Here is a 13,559-nt window from a genome sequence, read left to right as displayed (position 1 = left end):
CCTTTGAATGCAAATAAAATGACTAATGCTTCTTAAGCTCACAGTGGTTCCATGTAGTAACTTAAATGAGAGGCTGTTAGTTCATGTGTGACTGAAAACCAAAACCAGACGGATTAACTTGTTAGAGTTCTCACAACACATAGCTATGAGTTATGATCATGGTGGGGAATATATTTCTTTTTCAGTTGCCTTCTTTTAAGCCTCTCTTTCAGCTGTTTCATTATATTGGGATTTTAGAAAATGGTTGCATCTAATCTCTTCCTAAAAAGTCTTACTGAGAAAGAGGGAAGGAGCAGATGTTATTTTCAAATGTGAAAATCTGGCTAAAAAGATGAAACACAAGTTTTCTAGTGACAATTTATAAACCCCACACGTTCTTCTACTCTCTCTGTTGTCTAAGGGAAGCCAAATTTGAAAAACAGTTACGACACAAAAAAGATATATTGGTCTCCTTCTAAAATTATATTCTTCAAGTCTTTGCATGAATTTAGAATAAATGAATTAATATAAGATGCCTGCTGGTCACAGTTCTCTGTGTGTGCATGAAATGCCTAGTGAAACAAATTCATCAAAAGAATTTGGCATAAAGATACCAACATTGTGAATGGTCATGGGCTTTATTAGAGAACAGGCAGCTCAATATCCAGTTTGGTCAGGACAGGACAACTGCATGCAGGCCAAGAAGCAAAGCTTTATATGTGCTGGATTCAGCAGGAGCACCTCCACTGCTATGAGAGAGTGGATGTGCTGGATTCTCCAGCAGGCTTTAGGAATGCTCTAGATCCCTCTCCAATTTCTTTGAATCTGATAAGCAGTGTGGATGCTCAGTGCCTGATAGAAATTCCTGAAAACGTTAATCAGAACCCATCACAGCAACATCTTTGCACTGTACATTTCTCCACTTAATTACTGTGGTAACTGCCCAGTCCCAACCCTCAGCTGTTGGGCAATTGCCAAACCAGCATTGCTTTACTAGAACCACTGAGACTACAAAGTAACTTCCCACTACAGAGCTCTGGAGCTCACTGAGTCAAAATTCACTGGCAGAATTATAAAATCTGAGTCTTGGATACATTTCTAGTATCCACTACACCAGTTTTATCAGGGATGCAGGTACCAATCTACAAGACAGATAAAAAACAGTCATTAGATAAGTGTAAGTTTTGATTCTGACCAGCTTTGCTTTTATTTGAAATGAAATAATGCAGTCTGGATAGTGTCAGTTTGGAGGACTATTCAGTCTCCCAAGCTGTTATCTTTACTTTATATAGCTTACCTGATACCCATCTAAACCAAGGGAGAGATTGTGGCTGTCTTCTGTGAAAGATGAACTAAAGCCTGTTCAAGCTCTCAAATTAAACAAGACACAATGCATGTGATTCCTCTCCCATAACTTCAAGGTCAGAATTCAACTGTCAAAGTATCAGTGCAGATTGTGATTTTTAGCACTTTAATACATTCAAAACATTTGCAAGGCTGCCAGGAAAAATGGGGCATATAAGAGAGCTGTGCTTCTCTGCAGTGCCAGTGCCCTTGTGCAGGCCAGATAGAATGCAGCTCAGATGGCAATAGATCCATATATGTGCATCGGGACTGAAACATAAATAGTTGCAAAGGACATGTCTACATGTCTTACATAATCTTAATATGGAGTTAATACATCAGTAAAATACGGAATTATTTCTCTGATCTGAAAGTAGACACATTTGATGAAATTAATTGTACCTTGAATTCAATGGATGATATTCATGAAATGAACTAAATGTTCTACTTGTCTTGAACTAAACATTCTGCTGTTCTATAACTCAAAGTCCATAACAATAAAAAAGTTAAAGAGCATATGTCTTATTTTTGATAACCAACACTGAGTTGAAATTTTCATTTTTCTGTCAGTGTCTCCAGATTGATCCATAAGGATATTTTCTCCTCAGAGAACTGTTACGCTCTCCAGATCATATAATTTTCTATATCTCCTGCAAATTTTCTAAAACTCTTTCATTGTAACCATAGGCTTAAGTACCTAAGAGGAAGCTTTCAGACTGAAGAGATTTTCTAATATGACATCTAAGTTCCCTTTACCTTTTCACTAGCTAACTCAGTTTTATCTCTCTACTTGTGTCTTGAAAGCTGTGTTTGTATCCTGGAAGTTGTGTGTATTGTGGAAATTTTAGCCTGACTGCATAGTAAATACTTATTAGCCATTGATTTAAAGGTTTCTGAGATTGTGAGGCACTTTCAGCTCAGATACTACACAAGCTTAGGTTATCATCTCTCCAGATTTTGTAGAGCAATGCAGGCTCAGAGTGGCTAAAATCTGGATGGCAGCTGTGATCTCAAAGAACTACTGGATGCTGCAGTGAAAGGGTGGCAGTGATTCAGAAGACAGCAGTCTTCCCTCCAAGTGCTCAATGTGCTTCAAAGAGTCCCTGTAGTGCTGAGAAAGATAAACCTGAGCCTTGGTGGCCTGTGGTCAATCAAAGATCTTACTGAACATTTCACAAGGGAGACACTGACCTCAGTGCCCTGGACAGGTTATATAACACTATTAAAACCAAGCCCAGAACATTGTGGGTCTAGTTTTCCATTCTGCACTCAGTGTTAGGTGCCAAGATTTCTCCTGGTGTGCTCTGGATTCAAATGAGCTCTACAAACCAAAATATGCATTGGATGTGGCCCCACGTTCAGCTCCCTTCTAGATCTGCTGTCAGCTGTGCATTGGGAAATTCATCCACTGCAGATGGGCTTTTGTTCTGGTTTGGTTTTGATGTTGTCAGGTGAGTGGGCGTTATTTGAACTCCAAAGATTGAAGTGGAAATCAAAAAGCAACCAAAATCCCAAGTGATCCTGTCCATGAACAGATGTTTTTAGACCACAGCTATCAAAAAGCATGTATAAGAAAACATTAGCTACAAGAGAAAAACAGATTGTTGGCACTTTATGCACGTCAAGAAAAGAGTTACAAAAATGGGGAAAAAACATTTTGGTGTTGCTAAATCATACTTATTTACTAAATATTGATACCAGATGATTTCCCATTTGTTGATAAAAACATTTCAACATGATAAATGCTTTCATCTAAAAGGTTTTTCTGAAACATATTATAAGAAGAGGAACATTTAACAGGAGAAAAACAATAGGAAACACAGGTTGGTTTATATATGAACAAGCAAAATGCTGAGCACAATATGTAGGGACAACCATCATTACAATTCACTGGGTTAGTTATACCCTGTGGATACAACAGAAAGACTTGACTGCATTCCCAATCCAAATATAGGCTGGAAGGAGAATGGATTGAGAGCAGCTCTAGGGGAAAAGATTTGGGGGTGTTGGTGGATGAAAAGGGACCTCTGTATCTTGATACGTTATATGATTTATGTGAGTGAAGTTCAACACATCTGAATCAGACATCTGGTGAAAGAGACACCTCTTTAAATGCGGGAGGTGAATGAGGCAGGAAATGAATGGAAGAAATGAGGAGAGAAACTCTTCAAGAAGCCAGATGAGAGACAAAGGTAACATTAAACAAAGTAGTTCCGATGAGACAACCCCTTAAGAACCTGGGGAAGTTGCTAGTGACAAGTTAGATGGAGAGCCAGGAGGAGCTCCTCTCACCCTCTTGGTGAGAATGGCACACTGTTCTTTTCCTTGCTTTCAGAATGAGTTCTCCAATCCTTATAATGCTATATAAAATCTGACTAAATCTTCATCTCCTTCAGGTCTTCTGAAAAGAAGACTTAGGCCAAAGTACAGTCAGGGATTACACCCAGACACCTCAGTGCAGAAGCTATTTCAGTCCTGTGTTTGTTTCGCTGCAGTGACTTCCACCTGGCAATGTCCTACTTGACCTGTTTTGGGGATTTTCAGCCACCTGGTTGTGAGGAATTCCATCCCCTCTCAGTTGCTCATGTCTTTGCAGCACTGTGTAACACCAAACACCTCATCTACTGGAAAACTAAAACCCATCATAATCCTACTAAGGGTGCAGTGCCTTCTTCCTTCTCTAAGGACAGCAGGAAGGGTGGGGAGAGTGGGACTGGAACTTTGAGGCTCTCTGACATGACTAAATGGCACTTCAGTGGAGAAAAGTGTATTCCATTTGGGACCTGAGTGGTTCATTGCTGCTGTTCCTGAACACCAGGAAACTGGCAGAACTGTAAAAGAACTGTCCTTGCAACTCAACCTGCCAAAAATGTCTAATGTTAAAAGATTTGTCTGTGGAAAAGATTTATGAGCCTGTGCACCAAGAGAGAGGGATTTTTTTAATCCCTTTGTTCTTCCTTGCAACAATGAACATCACATTACTTGTTTATTTTCAGATTTCATCTCATATTAAAATATTGATATATTCATTTTGTTCTCTTCCATATGTAGTCACTGCTCTTTCCTAACAACTCTGAAATGCAGCTGCTCCATGACAAGTAAAGGATGAGGAAACAGGCATGCATGACTTCTTGACTAGTAAAATTTTCCAAAAACTGGGCCAGGAGCACACAGAAGTCTTGGGGATAGCAGTAATTATACATTCCCTTGGGTTCTTTGGAGAGGAGAGAAGACAAGCATCTCTTCTTTTTCCTCCCTTATATAAAAAAAAATACCCTTAAAACACGCATGTTTCCAAACATATTTTATGCTCCAACTTCACTGTAGCTATATGATCCAGTAATTTCATTATGCAAATTTCTCTTAAACTGCCAATTATTTATTCTTCTTTTATCCAGTCAACACCAAAGAAAGCCATGACAGTTTTAACTTATTGGGATAAAGCACACTGATAAAAGAATTCGTGAGAAAACCCATTATTTTTTTCAGCATGAAACATTGTGGGAGATTTCCTGTTCAAGGCAGCTCTCGGCCCCAAATGGAAGAGGAGTGTGAAGCAGACGTGAAAGAGGTAGAGCTACCATCTGTCTTTCAGTGGGGCTTTGATAACGATACACAGAATTTCAACAGGCCTCTGTGTGCAGGGGGTGGCAAGCAAAAAGTCTTGTGAGTACTGGTGAGTTTTAACAGATTGTTATCCATGGAGACAAACCAGAGAAAAGTGATTAATGAGCTGGAATAACATGATCTTGAGGAGTACTATAGTTAGTGCTTCACACTGCACACATCTGTCACAAACAGGCTCATGAAATCATTTGCTGTTTGCTTTATCTGCAGAAACATTCTTTGTGTGCTGACATCACACGAAACGTGCCAGGGTAAGCAAATGCAGCCCTGTGGCAAACAGCTTGGACCAACAGTTAACACCTGTCTTCTTAATTTGCTCTGGGCAATTATTTCACAGGGCTGAGCTAATAAAAATGCCCACAGCTTGGGTGAGAAGGTGTAACACCCACCTCTGCAATCAGCCCTTTCACTCAAAGCTATTCTGACTCACATGGCTGGGCTGAGAGCTCCAGTTTAGAACAGTAAGGGCAGGATATGAGAAAACTGCTGCTTCCAAATCAGCAGCACCATCTACCATGGGAAGCGTCACTTTCATTACTTTTTTCCAAGGATCTGCTTTAAGTCACCATAAATGAGAGGACACTGGCCCTTTGGACTGACCTTATCTTCTCCACACTTGTCCCCATGCTCCCCTCTTTATGGTTTCCCTCATCCTATCAATCTCCCTACTATGACTTTTGAGTTCTGCTAGCTCCTCTCTTCTGCCATCATTCTGCTTCACAGGGAGAACTGAGACTGCTTTATAATTTTCCTCACTGTGTTTATGTTGCTTTTTCTTTAATTCCTCAGAAGTAGTTCTACTTACCTTTAAGCTTTAGGCCTCTGACTTAACCCAAAATTTCCAACTCTTATAATTTTACGGCAAATCTTGAAATTTGTGGTAGTTTTCTTCAAATATCAGCTACAGCAGTAATTTGAGACTTTCCATTCCATAATAAAACAATTTTCCAGTTCTCATTTCACAGAGGGAAGCTCAGAAACACAACTCCCAGGCTTATAAAAAGAAGACCATAAAAACAGCCCCTCCACAAATTTTTTAATTCATAACTAGAAAAAGGCTCAGGAGTTTGAAAACTTGAGACTGGAAAGGCTCCTAAACTCACCTTTCTTCAGCAATCTTCCTCTGGATCATTTAATTAGAAAAAATTGATGAGAAAAGCATCATATACTCTAGGCAAGCACCATTTTTATGGTAAATCCCTTAACTCTTTCCAAGTTAAATTGAACAATTTATCCTTTCATTAATTAAAGAGAAGAAAGGTTTCTTCATAAATTTAAACTTTTAGCTTTGATTTCTAGAATTAATTCTGTATTTGTTTCTCTAATTAATTCTAAAATTCTGTTTCAGTCTTCCAATTCCCATTCCTCTTGGCACCCACCCTGCAGACCCTCTCACAGAAAGATTGGCTGACATCCAGTGACATCCACACCATCCTTCCACAAAGCCAAGCCACCATAAAAAGATTCATAAAATCTGCAGGCTCCAGAACCTTGTTACTCTGCCAGAAAGCAAAAAGCCAGTCATATAAAATGGGATGGTATCAAGGAAAAAAAACATTAGGAGAGAAATGGAAAACAGAAGAAGGTTGATTTTTGGATGTTTTAGAAAATATGCATAGTTATGTACTGAATGCAGAGTGACACCAACAATGATAGTACAAAGGGAGCAAGTTGGGTTAATACATGGAATCTGCATTTCTAAAAGAGTAACTAATTTACAAAATGTATTTTTTAGTTGCTGAATAGAATTTAATGTAATACTGTTAGTATAGCTCTATTCACAGTATATCCTCCCCTTGGCAAGATTCTCTAATCTTGCCAATCCTTCCAGGAGATAATACATGCCATCTGGAGGAAATGTTTCTCTTTCCCCCACCTTCCCATCTGTTATATATTTCTCTTAGTTTCCCCCACCCTCAGCATTTTATCTATCCTCTGATCATCCCTAGACCTCAGACTCTAGTTGTACAACCATTTTCACTTTCAGTCTCACTGTATTTCTCTTTGGCTTTTGCCTTGTAGTATTATCACACTATTGGAACTCCTAGTCTACAACAGTCTTAGTGGAATCCTCCTTCATATCTAATTCCAATCTGTCTCTTTCTTTCTTTTATCTTGAAAATGAGAGTGGGCTCCCTGAACTCATTTAAGGACTTCTGCTATCCAATCATATACCCTTTAATCAGGTTGTTTGTCTGCATTATGGTGAGACAATCAGAAATAAAATAGGAAGGGAGTTCAAGATCCTATCTTTCCAAGACAGGACCTGTCCTTTCTAGAGTAATTTTTGAACAAAAACTATATAAGCTTCCTTATAAACAATGTCTTTAAAAATAGAGATTCCACATATTGTCCACAAACTCAGTTTCACTCCTTAGCTATTTTTATATTTAAAAATACATTTTACACTGAAAACAATCTTTGTAGTACCAGTTCTAAAATTCTCTAGCGGCATTTTGAGACTTTCTTCTTGAGCTGACCCACTGGACACAAATAACAGATTGTAACTCTTTCAGCAACCTTTTATGTATGTCAATACTTTCATCATGTCCCTTTTCTGTCTTCTTTTGTCTTAGACTAAACAATATCAGTTCTTTACAGCTTAGCTTTAAGTCATATTTCTAAAGGTCTAATGACTCTTGTGGACTTTCTCCAACTGATTAATGTACTACTTTTTAAGCAGCAAATGCAAATCTAGGCACTGAATTCCAACTGAGACCTTACAAGCAGTGAGGAAAGAGGAAACAGGAGAGGTGAAGTGGTGGGGTCTCTCATAAGCTTGCAAACTTACATAGGGAATTGTACTGAACCAGTCAGTTTCACTACTGGATTGCTCATTACTTGTGCCAAGGTGTAGCACTCTGCAGTTGCTCTCATTGAAGTGCATCTTATTTACTGGAAATACTTCTCCATTTAAAGAAATAAATGTAAATTTTAATTTTTCTATTATTTTGTCTTGCAGTCAGCTGAAGGAAAGTTCAAGACGTGTTCCTATGGAAACATCCAACATAATTTGTAATGGACTTTGAAGGACTGATGACTATATGGACAGAATTTCAAGAAGTTGCGCATTGTGAAGTTTTACCTAGATTTTAATTTCACCATTTGCTTACAAAAATATTATCAAAGATATTAGTAATATCAGTATGTAATTATGTGACAGTCACAGCTTTTTCACAGTCTACAATACTTATTATTCTATTGTAGATAAAATTAGGCTTGTGAGACAAGGTATGTTTTAATCATGTCTGTTCATTACGTTATGGTCTTCTGAAGGCTTATAAGATGATTTTATTTTCACTGTACTGTGAACTGCTCTTCTAGGTTGACTCTGGCAGTTCATTAAAGCATCCTAAAGTGAAACATATTGGCCTAGCCAAGCAGAAAACCTCTAAAAGTGACTCCTTTAACTCATTCCTTAGAAATTAAGTCCCCTTTAATGCACTGTATCCTTGTTGATAAGCAGGATGTTGCAGGACATGTATATTCACAGGGATACATCAGCTGGGATTAAGTTATTTGAAGTTCTAGGCAGTTGTTCAACAGCAAAGCAGTGCATGGAGCAGAAAAGAATCAAAATCCCATTTACGTTTGTGTTTTCCTTCAATTCACAGTAACCGTTTATGACAAGAATAAGGAGTTTCTATGACTCACAACCATTTCCATGTGGCTGCTGGTTCCACAAATTTGGATCACACACATACAGATCTATGAGCTAGAGCAGATGCAGCGTGGGCCTGGCAACATGTCTTGTGTGAGGAACACACAAAAGTTTGACTTGAAGGAGATTCCTCTTTCTTTCAGATAGCCCTTCATGTACTGAACTGATAGTAGCTGGTGTCAGCACTCTCCCTCTGGAGGCCAGCAGGAGGTAAGGATCAATAGATCAGTATTTTTAAAGAACTACACACTTCGGTTTTCTGCTGAGCAGTGACTCTGTCTTAGGTCTGCTGAGCGTGCCCAAGCCTCCTCAGCAGCCACCTGAGCTTGCACAGTGCAACAAGTAGAGGGGGCAGCAAAACAGGAAACCTGCACTCCTAGGTGGGTTAGATCTTTCCTGTCTTTTTCCTTCTGCAAAAACCCAAAAGTTTCTAAAACTATATAAGAAATTGAATTTTCCAGTATAGATAGAATATTCATCTGCAACACCAAAGCACCAAAGCCAAGACCCTGTTCTTAACCAGAAAGATCAGAGAATAGAAATTGTCTCCTACAGCTCAGGAAGAAAGCCTGAAATTTTGCTACTTGGATTTCATGGAGGGAAAAAACAAGAGGGTCTTTTCTTTCCTTCTTTCCTTTTCCATTCTTCCCTTTTCAAACACGTATTTTGACCTACCCTTGTCTCTTTATAAACACCCTCACATATCAAACAGCTCTTCAAAACACAAATCCTCTTGCTTTGTTCCTCTGGACACCTTTCATTTTTATGAATCAGTATTTTCTAATAAAAAAAACAGATTCTTATTTTGTTCCCAAACACCTGCTTAAAAATACACTTATCTTTTGACTGCAGAATAACTTAACAATAAAGTCTGAGATACAATTCCCCCTTCCACAGCTACAAAAAAAGCCTGTTAAGACTGTGGCAAAATTTATAGCTTATGATTTCTAGGCCAGTTCTGTTATTAACAGTCTCAATTTCCTCTCCTTAAACATACTAACACAAACTGTTCTTTTGGCTGGAAAGTGAGTGAAGAAGAGAGCAGGCTGTGGCATTTCCTTCAGATCATCCTGTCTCTGTGCCAAAAGCCTACCTTTTTTCTCCTGCACCAAATGCAATGAGTTTAGAATAGCTGAATACATGTTAGAGGAGAAAAAGCTCTGGATTTTTACCTTTTCTTTCAGCATACTTTCAGAACATTTCTTGAATAGACTTTTGGATTCATTAACGTTTCCAAAGATTATTTATTGGCATCAGTTTGAGGCAGAACACAAAAAAGAAAAATGACCTCTGCTTTTCAATTACTATTAGGGGATAGAGGAAAGAGAAAGAAATTTTCCTTAAAAGTATATTTCTAGGGCACAGCTTGCCTGGCTTATAAAGACAGCTAAGAAAGTTCTCACTTTGTTTGAACTGATGTGTTTGTGAAAGTCTCATTTCTCCTCCCACTTCTTCTTTTCTTCTGCAATGTCCAGTCTTGAAAACAAACTGACAGATGTTCTCTTGGATCAGCTTGTGAGACTTGCAATGTCAGGAGTGCAAACAGATTTTTGCTGTTTAGTTCAGGAAATGAGATGCAGAAAACCTGATAAATAAACAGTGTTTATTACTCCAGTTTAAAGTGTGCTTTGGATTTCTTTTCAAAATACTCCTACGAGGAAGTGAGGATGAATATTAAACATAATTTAGAGACCTCAATGGCAAGATCAGAGGGTCTTTAACTTACACAATTTGTATAGTTAGGTTATAACAGGAGTGATTGTTTCTGGTCTTTAACCATACTAAAGAAACAACAAGAAATTTGAATTACACAGAAATTCACTTCAAAGAATTATACAATTGACTCCAAAGTCACTTATAAGACTTATGAATACACCAAGATGAATTCGAATAACAGGATTTAGGACTCTGTGTGAATTGGAATGCATTGTGATTTTTATAAATAAGAGACACACAGAGATTTAAAGGGATGGCACATAATTACCAAGTATGGATTGGGCCAAGACAGAGTGGAAAATATTCTTCTACTCAAGCAGTTAAGTATGCATTTTAATGGTTATGGGCTCATAAATTTAGATTTAGATAGTACTCAAATGGCACTTCCATTATCAGCATCATCTAGATCCCCAGAACAGCACTAAAACATCATTTAACTTTTAATTCTGTGTAATGTCATGTGCCACCCTTTTACTCTGTCATGGCTATGTGGCCTACACAACACAGAAGAGCACAGCATCCATGGCTCTGATGACACATATGCTGCCAGGCACAAGCAGGAACAGCCAGGGACCTGACCTGCATGTATGCCAGGAGATGCAAACAAGCAAGTACAAAAGGACAATTAACTTCATAAAAAGGCAACAAGAATTTCTTTCCTATTGTGAGAAAGAAAAGAGGAGAGCTCAGAATGCAGTAGGTGAGTTTTGGAGACAACTCCTGATATTCTGTTGAGGACATGATGACTGCATGCTCTGCTGTCCTTTAGGACCTGCAAAACACAATTTGGGCCTCAAGAGAGAAAACGGAGACCCACTGAGTCACCAGTAACATTTGCTGCATTGCTTTGGATTTGTCTTGAGGCACCTCCCTTCCCTTCCAGCTCTGCAGTAAAGCATCATTTCCACCAGACAGAGGTGATTCAGAACCCATGAAATGCTCATTTTTCCAAGGAATGGAGAACAGTTACTGAATGAGTTATGATCTAAACAGCTTTTAGTGCCACATTTGAATTCTGAATGAGTTCAAACTCTAGTGAAAGGTGTTCAACAAGTGTCAACAGAGCCAAAAAACTTTACTCACTGCTCCCAAGAGGAACACAGCCAATACTTGTTGTGAGTTTCATTTTTATTCCTAACCTTACTCTCTGCATGACTCTTTTATTTGGAATAATGAGTTTTGGGGGGAATGTATCCCATACTATGCCTATGCTTATCTGAGACAAATAACTTCATCTGTTATATTTTGACCACAAGACACCAGTTAGTTAGCAGGAAACACCTCTCCGATTTATTTATTTTATTTTTTCTAATCCTAAATATATGAGATGCAAGCTGATGTGAACTCATTTTATATGCCAAACTCTCTCCAATAAAGGTGGCTGTATTTATCTGTTGATATTCACCCTGTTTTCTTATATTGTGTCTGCAGTCTCCAAGTGTGACTACAGAGATAACAAGAGGAATCCAACACTAGTAACAGCAGTACTTCACAGACTATTTTGTATTTACTACTTTGTAATTTGAGAAATTTTTCCCAACCTCTTTCTTGTAACTGTCATTATAAATAATGAAAATATTCACCTTACCTACACACAGTGCTCTTGTTTCCTTCAAATCCATGTTTCAGGCCAAACACTTTTCACTTTTAATAGTCTGTTTCCTTAAAGGGCAAATTTATATCAAAGCACTGACATTTTTCATATTTTACATACTGCACTATAAAATCATTTAGGTAAACCTTACCTTTTCAAAGTGTGGAAAAATATAAGCTACAGCAAAATCTTACAGTTTTTTTATCATAAGATATGCCACATCTTTAGCTATGATGTATACCTTTTTCTTGTCATAAGTGAGACTGCTGCTGCTTGGAAAATCCAGGCTTGGACCAACTCTGCCCCTATAACAGAGGGAACAACAAAACACTAGCTCACTAACTGTAGAAAGGGATTCTGGCTGCTGCCTACTGCATTCAAGAGGTCCTTAATTAGAACACAGTATGGTGATTTCAACCCTATAGACTGATGCAGCTCAGTAAATTGTGCCTACTTAAACCTTTTTCATAGGATCCCATCAGAAGGCCTGAGGTAATACCTTGCAAGACTACATGAGTTTTATCCCTTGTGTGAAAAAGAGGGAAAGGGGAACTGCAGGCAGAAGTCAAAGCTGGATGTATCATATCCAAGAAGTAAGACTTCCAAAATTTGGTATAGTCCCTGGATGAGCTTTGTCAAACATCCTTCTTCTGAAGTCAGCTTAACTCTTTTTAAAGCCAGCTCAACCCATACTTGGATTAATTAATTTCAAAGTTACGCCCAGAAAAAGTTCTAATTACCTTAGAGCAAAAGTGAGTATTTTCTTAATAAAGATGGTATACATGAGCAAAGTTTACTCTGCATGTTATGAAGGCTGTGAAGGTGACTAGTTGACAGAGCTCAACAGATGCTCTCTTCCACCTGACAGTCTTACTGAATACATTTAAGAATAGATTATAAAAAGCCCAAACCTCAAATATTAAGGCTTTGGCATTACGTCCAACTACTATTACAGAGAAGCTGCCAAATCTTTTGTGGAAGCAAATGACGGTGGGGAGCCTTTGGCAGCTGGAAAGTACAATGTTTAATGATGCCAAGCAGAACAAATGGCTACAAGGACTATGTTCAGCTAGTTGTGCCTCCGCTCCGACACCTGCAAAGAGGGATTAGTGCCCAAGAGCGTGTTTAACATTGCAACAGAGACCAAACTAAGAGAGGCCAAACTTGATTACCCTTCGGTGGCAGTGGCGACAAACTAACTCCCTTATTACTGCTGACATTAAAGGAAGCAGGAGGGAAGGCAAAGCGGCTGCCGGCTTTCTGCCCCCGAGCTCAGAGCGGTCACAGCGTTCAGACGGAACAGATTCGCCTTTGTTGATGCCACGTCGGGCACCCACAGCCGCTGGTGTCCAGCGGAGCGCCTCACGCCAGCGCTCCCCGCTCGGGGCGGTGATTTACCAGCAGACGGGCGGCTCTGCCCCGCACGCCCAGATGAAGGGAGCGGAGGGAGCGGACCCTCCCCACTCTGTCCGTCCGTCCGTCCCGCCCGGGGTGGAGCCTGCCCGCCCGGGGCTGCCGGTGCTGCGGGAGGCGGCGGGCCCGTCCCACATATAACCCTGCCGCGCTGCCGCCGCCTCGCCTCCCGCTCCGCTGCCCCCGGCGCTCCGTGCCATGGCTCGGCCCCTCAGCCCGGCCAGC

At 39.5% G+C, this 13,559-nt stretch overlaps 1 long non-coding RNA gene across 1 annotated transcript in view; it reads right to left on the bottom strand.

Moving 5' to 3' along the window:
* The window catches only part of LOC144246208 (uncharacterized), a 48,540-nt gene that overhangs the window by 34,683 nt on the left and 298 nt on the right, over positions 1-13,559 (bottom strand). The window contains exon 2 of the long non-coding RNA XR_013339869.1: positions 12,163-12,226. This is a non-coding gene — a long non-coding RNA (uncharacterized LOC144246208). The remainder of the gene's footprint in view (positions 1-12,162; positions 12,227-13,559) is intronic.

This window comes from Lonchura striata, chromosome 4 (assembly GCF_046129695.1).
Source record: "Lonchura striata isolate bLonStr1 chromosome 4, bLonStr1.mat, whole genome shotgun sequence".
Lineage (NCBI taxonomy): Eukaryota > Metazoa > Chordata > Aves > Passeriformes > Estrildidae > Lonchura > Lonchura striata.
This window is presented reverse-complemented; position numbering and strand designations above follow the sequence as displayed.